Source organism: Carlito syrichta, unplaced genomic scaffold (assembly GCF_000164805.1).
Source record: "Carlito syrichta isolate Samal-C Ts95f unplaced genomic scaffold, Tarsius_syrichta-2.0.1 Scaffold306577, whole genome shotgun sequence".
NCBI classification, from domain to species: domain Eukaryota; kingdom Metazoa; phylum Chordata; class Mammalia; order Primates; family Tarsiidae; genus Carlito; species Carlito syrichta.
In genome coordinates this window covers 1,027,405-1,036,125 of record NW_007250673.1, presented here as the reverse complement: position 1 = coordinate 1,036,125, position 8,721 = coordinate 1,027,405, and positions in this window count along the sequence as shown.

The window sequence follows — 8,721 nt, the reverse complement described above, 5'->3', positions numbered from 1 at the left end:
ATGTAGTCCTGCTAGAAAAGGCCCATCTGAGCAAAAGCTTGCTTTTCCCCCCTTTTTTAGTGGCCCTTGACCCCTAGTGGCAACATACAGGGACATTCAATTATTGTTGACTGCCTGACGATTATTTACATTATGTAGATGTTTCTGGTATTTCTAAGGCACTGGCAGAATTTTATTACCAAATAGTAACATTACTCCATCAAATAATTTTTTTAATGGATTATCACTTGTTATGTTTTAGATTGCATTGTTTTCTTAACATGTTCGCAATTTTTGTTTTATTGCCAAGAATAATGATAATAAAGCATGATAAATTTGAGATCCCTGTTTAAGAAAGAATAGCTACAATGGCAAATTTAGTTAGAACTTTTAGCCTTAACACATATTTTGTTTGCCTTTTTTCTTTTTGTTCTGTAGGAAACATTTCTTTGTGATTTTCAGTTTTGAAACTGCATAATGAAATCTGACAAAAAAATAATAAGAATACTGTTCAATTGTCTTCTGAAAAGGGAATGTTGTTTATCTCACGACATGCAGTTTATTAATAACACAATATGAGACTGTGTTAGAAAGGTACTGTGAGCCATAAGTATCATAATATGCACAGCTAGACAATGGTGGTTATGACATATTGTGTTAGAAGAGCTTTTCATAGCAACAGCACATGTATGAATTATCTTTTTGTTGAAGATAATATCATTGGACTTTTTCATTTGGATATCCTCTGACACTTCATATCAAACATAATCAAAATAAGCTTGTTCATTACCAATCTCTCTACCCTACATCCTACAGTCAGCTCTTGTTTCCAGCTTTCTCTGTGTAGCAATACCAATCTTACGGCAAACAACCAGAGAATCTTAAAGTTGGAAAATACTTGAGAAATGATCTACTTCAAACTCCTGTCTCATCAAGGAAACCCTTTGACAACATGATTAAGATCCAGGTCTCTAACTCAGTATTCCAGGGGTTCAAATCCTAGTCATAGTACCTGCAGTGGATTCTTGAGCAAGGCACTTTACTTCTCCAAGCTTTGGTTCCAACAAGGATAATAACAGAACCTATTTGACATGGTTGGAACGAGGAATGCATGAAACCATTCATGTAAAGCACTTAGCTCAGTACTCAGCACCTAGTGAAAACTCAATTAATATTAGCCCTTTATATTAGCAAGCAAATATTTATCCATCTTTTTAAAATTTCTGCCAATGCTAGGAATTACACTACTCTTCAAAGCAGCTTATTCCGATATTGGACAGTTGATATTTTTAGGAAAGTCACACGTTCCTTCAACAAACATCAAGTGTCCACTATGTACCAAGCATGTGCTAGAACCTGAGAACAAAGAGATGAAAGAAAACAGTATCAAGCTTCATGAAGCCCCCAGATGGGCAAGAGAGCTCAGTGTCAGGTGGCCTGTGGTTGTGTTTCCCTCTCAGCCCACTTAGAGGTGACCCTTGCTTCTCTCCTGATTGATTAGCTTTCGCCACCCATTCTCAGGAGCGTGGCCAAGGAAGTGCCTCTGCCCCTAAGCCACTAGTCCATCGGATCCTCTGGGAGTTCAGTCTTCTGGAGCAAATCGCCTAGCCCTGGTGACGTCCACTCCTTATCTCAAAGATGAAAGTCAATAATCCCTGCCCTACTGATGTCATTGGATTGCCATAAAAATCAAATGAGATCATATGCAAAGGTCTTTGCAACCTGCCCAGCACTATAATGGTGAGATACTCCTTATATCAAACCAAAGAAAGAAATAACTCTCCTAGAGATGGAATTTTATACATCAGTAAGCAAGGGAAGATCTTTTGGCTAGGAGTTGATAAAGTAGGTAAGAGGAGGCTAGGTACCTCTGGAGGCTCATGCCTGTAATCCTAGCACTTTGGGAGGCTGAGGTGGGAGGATCACTTAAGGCCAGAAGTTTGAGACCAGCCTGAACAACAAAACAAGACCTCATCTCTACAAAAAATAGAAACATTACCTGAACGTGGTGGTGTGCGCCTGTAGTCCTACTTAACTGACAGACTGAGATGGAAGGATTGTTTGAGCCCAGGAGTTCAAGACTGCGGTGAACTATGATCATCCCCACTACACTCAGTCTGGGCAGCAAAGCAAGATCCTGACTGTAAAAAATTAAAAATAAGTAAAAAATAAAATGGGTGAAAGGAGAAATTTACCAAGCCCCAGATCAGACTCACAAAGACAAGACTAAACTAAGTTAACCAGGCATTACAACCAGGCTTTGCTTCTGAAAATCTCATTGGTAGCCACATATTTTGCTGGAAGGTCACCAGGTTTTAGAAACAGACAGAACTGCATAAAAGTGCCTTATCAAGTGACCTTGTGCAGTTCCTTAATCTAAACTGTAGTTTCCTCATGTGTCAACCAAATTCTTTCTCCTTGGAATTCAGAATTAGAATTGAGAGACCATCAAAAAGTCTGGACTAGTCTTTCAAGCAGAGAGTAGAAAGTAGCTATCATCTTCCCACCACAGACAAGGAAAAACAAGAAAGCCAGTTTGCGGAGAGAAAAGAAACAGGACTGTAGAGAGAAGCAGAGATAAGAAATGTATCTGCCAGCTCCCCATGGGGTTTCACTTCCTGCTAGCAGAACAGCTGGAGCCTCAACTGAATTGCTACCATAGGCTTCCAGGGGACACCCTGAACTTCTAAAACTTTTAAAACTCTGTCTTTATGCTTGTTAGATCAAGTCAGTTTCCATTTCTTGCATGCCAGGGTAGTTGATAGCTTCTTCTTAGCACTCCTCTGTTTTCTTGAGGCAGTATCTCTTGGAGTTCCAGAAAACTGTCCAGGCATTTGCAAGTGAGACTTAAAAAGCCTATCTTTTACTCAGATGAAAGGCAGTAGGAAGTAGAATGGAGAATTAGTAAACTGCCAAATTTCATTCATCATTAGTGATATTTATTGTGAACCAATCCACCGAAAAGGATTCTGAACAGACACTTTAAAAGCATATGCCAAAGTGAGCTGACCATACCAGGCTGATCACATTGGCATATTTGTATTAAATAGCTCTAAAATTAGAATTATTTTATCGTTTTATTATAAACAAGAGAGAAAACTAGCCATCGAACAAATTGCTAAGATTGCCAAAAGATATATCAGTCTATGTAAATAAGATACACTTAGTGAATATTTTCAATCCAATCAAGAACGGCTTTGTAATTAAGTTATTGCAGGCAGCATTGATTGTCTACTCTGAGTGCATCTTAACCCCCTTCCTCCCTCTCAGGACTCCAATTTTGTTCAGATTTTCAACCTCCTTTGAGGAGTTATGTGCTTCGGGGAAGGCAGGACCTAGCCCCCAAGCTCCAGAGGTTGGGTCTTAACTGATTCCTCTTATAAATGGTTGGTTTAGTCTGGGGCACACAACACAATTCTAGCTAGTGTGGTGTAAGAGTTGAGGGCTTGGGAAAAAGAGTTCTCCTTCCAAAGAGAAATACAAATGAAGAGATGGTCTTGTGTTTCTCTGAATGTTGTCATTTGTGAAAGGCAAACAATAAGAATAGCAAGAGAAAAGGGTTAAAGAACATGGGTGAGGTCTTTGAGTTACTGAATTAACCAACAGGCACCCCCTACCACCTCTAGACCATTTATTATGTGATATAACAAATGTTTTTAATATTTAAGTGAATTTTAACTGGATTTTTCTAGGAGTTGGGGCTGAATGCGTTTCAACTGATACTGTGTTATATCTAATATGATACCATTTGGCAATTTCTAACAGTCTTATATGTATTTAGAAATGAGTAAAAATAATCCCCCAACTATTCCTCTACCAGCCTTACAAGTCCCATATGTTCCAAGAAAGAAAATGTCTTTGAAATCCTCGCTCTTGTCATCTGCTGTTTTGCACATAAAATGTACCAACATAGGGCCACTGCCCACTTCATTCCGCCTCCACAGAATTCTGTCCAAGGACACCCTGTTAAAACTCTGTATCTGGAGAATTTCCTTCCCTCCATGCCCACTATTATTGTGTATGAATGTTTTGAGGGCTTTTTTTCACTTTCTTGTTCTTTCTCTATCTTTGGCATTCCTAATTAAGAGTTTTCATTTCTCTTAATAGTTCTTAATAGGGCTATTGGTTGTTGTTTTTGTTGTTGTTGTTGTTAATTGGCATTCGAATTTTTTTTTTTTAACCAAAACATCTTTCAGTGGGAGGAATCAGTTTTTGTAGCACTGGTATCTCAGGTGGCTAATTTTCATGATGCTAGGTCGATGATTCACAAATGGTAGTTTTCCTTCTAAACAAGTTGTCATGATAGGTGAGCAACGACACCTTCTCTGTATTCCAAAGGCTGAAGGAATAAAATGTACTCCACCCACATGATGACAGGGTTAATCTGACTCTCTCTATATAGGTCATGGCAGTTATTTCTTTGAAGGTTTCTTATTTGTTGGCTTGATCTCCATAGCCTACTCTTTTTTGTGTGTGAAGGAGGTATCTTCTACTCCCAAATCATTTCTATTCACACATTCATTCAAACAAATTTGCCTTTGTCTCTAAGTTCTGTTTTTTATGCATTTTAAGAAGTTCCAGGCTGATCAAAATATGAAGCAACTATTTTTATACGTATAGTTTTTTATATGTGTATAGCAACATTCAGGAATGTTCTTTCCTTACCCTCGTTCTCCCAAATTCTACTCTTTACCTTAGTCTACCTCTCCCCAGCCCTAGTATTTTTCTCCCAGAGGTATACACGATGCTTCAGCATCATTTTCACAGCCCCATATGCTAGCCTCATGTCCTTTTAGATGAGGTAGTACACTTTGCCAGCTTTACTATCTTCTTTCTTGTGATATTATTCATTTTTAACGTTTGGCTCTATTTTAATGTAATCAACAGTTATGATTTGACACAGAGAAATAGCAAGCAATTAACTGAGATACAAGAAAGCACCTCCCTTTCCCCCCCAAAAAACAGAATTATCTTTTTTTTTTTTTTTTTTTGAGTTGGAGTCTCACTCTGTTGCCCAGACTGGAGTGCAGTGGCCGCTCCCGGCCACCGCAGCCTCGACCTGCTGGGCTCCGGCGATCCTTCCGCCTCAGCCTTCCAAATAGCTAGAATTACAGGTGCGCGCTACGACGCCCGGCTAATTTTTTGACTTATTATAGAGATGAGGAGGGCAAGCCCCTTGTAGTACAGGCTTTCCCCGCTAGGTAAGTGTTCTAGGAACCCATCAGCATCAGTGTACCAGCTAGCACTGCTGTGAGAGGTTGTGTTCTGCTTCCGTGAGTATTTTTCTGGAGATTCTTTCAACATGTTTGCCCATTTCATGATAGATGACTTACAAGTGCACCTCCCCACACTGTACTGAGAGTTCAGCAGTTCTTGGCCCCAAATAGCATGACCCCCATGGCCCACCCTTCCTGTTCACCCGATCTTGCCCTGAGACTTTTCTCTATTTGTTTCCCCAGATGAAAAATGTCCTCAAAGGGAACATTTTGCCAGTGTGGAGGAGGAGAAATGAAAAATGGCAGAAGCACTAAAAGGCATCAAAATTGATGAGTTCAAAATTGTTTTGAAGCCGGGGCCGTGGCTCAGCCTGTAATCCCGTGCTTTGGGAGGCTGAGGTGAGTGGATTGCCTGACCACGCGGGTTCGAGAGCCGCCTGGGCAACTTGGCGAGACCTCATCTCTACAATAAATCAAAAAGTTAGCCAGGCGTGGTAGCATGCACCTGTAGTTCCAGCTACTTGGAAGGCTGAGGCGGAAGGATCGCTGGAGCCCAGCAGGTCGAGGCTGCGGTGGCCAGGAGCGGCTGCTGCACTCCAGTCTGGGCGACAGAGTGAGACTCCAACTCAAAAAAAAAAAATTGTTTTGAGCAGTGGTAAAAAGCATCTTGACAGGCCTATTGCATCAAAAAGATAGTATTTTGAAGGTGACCAAAGTTTAGACATGTAAAAATACATACTTTTTAATAAATTCTGGGGTTTTTTTGGATCTCCCTCATATTAGTTTTAAACTCTTCCAAGATGACATTCAGTACAATCCCTAGCCTTGATATTTACCCTAAACTTCAGACCCCTGTGTCTAATCACTGACTTCTTCATTTTCTATCACACAGACTCCTCAAGTTCCAAAAATGAAAATGTATCCACTCAACCCCTACCTGTTTCTCCTTTGTCATTATGAATCATAGTCAACAGCGCTACTACCCACCCCAGCATCCAAACTAGAAACCTATTCTCATTCAGCACTCTACGTCATTTCACATTTAAAATATCTCTAAGGTCTACCCTCTTCTCTCATTCCCACTGATAATACCAAGGATTACTTAGTTTCTTAGCTCATTTTCCCACTTCTGGTCTTGCCCAGCTCCCAGCTGTCAGAATGACCTTCCTTAAGGCAAATCTCCATGACGACGTCCCAATCTCCACCTATATCCCTGCAGAACGGATTGTCCTAGCTGGTGTGGCCCCTAGTGCTCTGGAGAGATTTCTGCTGTGGGGAAGTAGTATGGCCTTTACTGGTATTAAAAAAAAAAGGTGCATTTTTTGGAGTCAGACCATTAAGATTCGAATGCTGTTCTACCATTTACCAGAAGCAAATGACCAAATCACTGTGCCTCAGTTTCATCTATAAAATGGCATTCACCGATAGTACTTGTAGAGCTGATGGGAGAATTAAGGAAGATAACAATACATGCTAGCATTAGTGCACGACTGGCACATAGTAAATATTCCATAAATGTAAGCTAGAATCATTGTTATTGTTACAGAAAATGTGACTTTCACTGTGCTAACTCATTTATATTTTTTCTTACAAGGCTTTGAGTTTCTGGTATGGGATTCATCTTTGTAACCCAGCACTTAGCACTGTCCTGAAGAGGAGTAGACACTCCACACACATTTTTGATTGAGTCGTCACATCGTTGCTTGGCTCCTAACCCTCCATTGTCTCCAGATTGCCTGTAAAATCAAATCCATAAAGTCTTTAGCATGACTTGCAAAGCCTGTGAAATATGGCTCCTGTGCATTTGTTCAGCTTCATCTTCTCCTCCACTCGAGCTAAGCAAGATCACTCGCAGTCCCTCAACATTTCCTTCAACCAGGAATGTCTTTCTAGAACCTTTCCCCAAACCTCGTGAACATCTTTTGATATTCAAGACCCAAATCAAGTATCCTCTCCTTCAAAAAGCTTTCCCGACCCTTTCATGGAGGGCCAACAAGTCTAGAAACATAGGCAAATACGTAATACATGGTTTGTTGTTATTATACTACAATACACGATGGAATACTGTAGCTGTACTTTCAGATTTTATGGTGACCCTGTAGCTAGAACTGATCGCACCCCTATGAAGCTCTGATTTATTCATCTTTGTATGTACCTCATACCCAACCCCATGATGGACACAGACAAAGCACTCAACAAATATATGCTAAATGAATAAAATGTCAAGAAATATTTATAGTTCACCATTGTGTAATACAAGAAAAACTGCCACCCATTTAACATACTCAAGTCCTCTACAATCACTTTCATCCCTGCTGCTCTGCGTGGTGAAGCAAAATGTTTGGCAGGTGCTGTGGTGATCTCATAGTGCATTTGTTGCGTTCAGCTTTCATTCATGGTTAAACATGTCTTCTTTGAGCAATATTTCCTTTTGTTTTTTCTGTCTCAGGATCTCACTCTGTCACCCAGGCTGGAATTCAGGGGCACAATCACGGCTCACTGCAGCCTCGAACTTCTGGGCTTGGGCGATCCTTCACCCTTAGCCTCCAGAGTAGCCGGGACTACAGGCATGTGCCACCATTGCCTTGCTTATTTATTTGTTATTTATTTATTTAGTAGAGACAAAAATCTCACTATGTTGCCCTGGCTGATGGTGCTTATGCATGTGGTTACAGTCAGATTATGTGGCATTTTTCTATACACATTCACACATCTGTAGCAAATTTCCTCTGATTCAGTTTTGGACTGGTAAAATCCAAGTCAGTCTCCTCTCAGCAAACTCTCCAGTGAGATAATATTCCTTAAAGATGATATCCAGCCAAAAAAAATGCTAAACATGACAGTTTTGTGACATAGTCTGTGAAATTGAAGACAGCCTCTGGCTAGTGATGATAACTATATTACATGTTGGATCCATGTTTAACGTCAAACAGCAGTCGATTAATGAGGGTACCATTTAGAGGTTCCCTCTGCTTTCATAATGACTCATTGTCCTGGGAAACTTCACTTTCTGTGAAAATAAGCCCTGGGGTGGCTCTAATTTGATGGTCACTATGTCAACTCTGAAGCTTTTAGAGATGCTCTGAATCTGCAGGAGGACATCTGTCAGGTCTGATTTTAAGACCTGTTGAGGTAGAGATTTAAGGCCACCATCACTCCTTGATATCTAAAGTAAAATGATTGTCCTTCTATAAAGTATACTGTGTTCACCATTAATCCAACCTTAAAAGGTATCTTGCCATGTGAATAATAATAAATATTTAGTCATGGCACAATAGCATCTGAGACAAGGGCTGTCCAGTTGATATTTGAAACCCCTCAGAAGTTGTTAAATAATACAGGATGATTCCAAAATGAGTTAACGCACCCAAAATGTATTACTCAGTAACCAGGTACACAGTCATGCATGAGCCAAACTGTGAGTGATCTTTTCAGTGTCTGTGGAAAAATGTTAGGTTTTGGCCACATATTTATATTTAAGTGTTCAATTCTTATTGATTAATTCTGTACAATAGTTTGGGTGTGC